General features: G+C 44.6%; 1 pseudogene; it reads right to left on the bottom strand.

Annotated features, from left to right (window-relative positions):
• Nucleotides 1-113: 113 nt before the first annotated feature.
• Nucleotides 114-188, bottom strand: LOC111812578 (annotated as a pseudogene).
• Between the last annotated feature and the right edge of the window lie 475 nt (nt 189-663).

Genomic DNA, 663 nt, shown 5'->3' with positions numbered 1-663 from the left:
ACACACACACACACACACACACACACACACACACAAAAGAAAAGAAAAAAGAAAAAATAAATAAATTTTAAGCATTAACTGCTCCTTTCTATTGAGTAGAAATCGGTAATACAAAAACTATGGAGCACATCATTAATTTGCCTGTCATCCTTGCACAGGAGCCATGTTAATCTTCTCTGTTTCATTAAGGGGAAGCTTTATTTGCATTCTACCCTTTTGAATCTATGTCTTGGCATGTTCCCCAAGGTAGCCTCCCACTCCTGGGCTCAAGCTGTCTTTGCACCCCTTCTCCCAGCAGCTGGAATGACAGGCAGTGCCACCCCACCTGGCTAGAAAGAGTCTGATTTTTATGACTCTGGCCAGCAGCACAATTTGTCATAGCTAAGTATTGGAAACATCCCACATGCCCATCAAAGGAGCTGGGGAGATAGCGCAGTAGAATAAGCGCTTGCCTGGCAAGCACAAGGGCCTGAGTTCAATCCCTGGTTCTGCCAAAAAACAAAAAACAAACAAAAAAGGAAATCCAAATGGCCATCAACTGAGGAATGGATAAAGAAAATGTGGTAATGGGGCTGGCAAGATGGCTCAGTGGTCTAAAGCACCTACTTGGAACAAGCTTGGCAAAGCACAGAGACCGCGGTTCAATCCCCCAGCACCACATGC

This window comes from Octodon degus, unplaced genomic scaffold (genome assembly GCF_000260255.1).
Source record: "Octodon degus isolate 3935 unplaced genomic scaffold, OctDeg1.0 scaffold00130, whole genome shotgun sequence".
NCBI classification, from domain to species: Eukaryota; Metazoa; Chordata; class Mammalia; order Rodentia; family Octodontidae; genus Octodon; species Octodon degus.
Note: the sequence above shows the minus strand (reverse complement) of the source record. Positions and strands in the feature narration are given on the sequence as shown.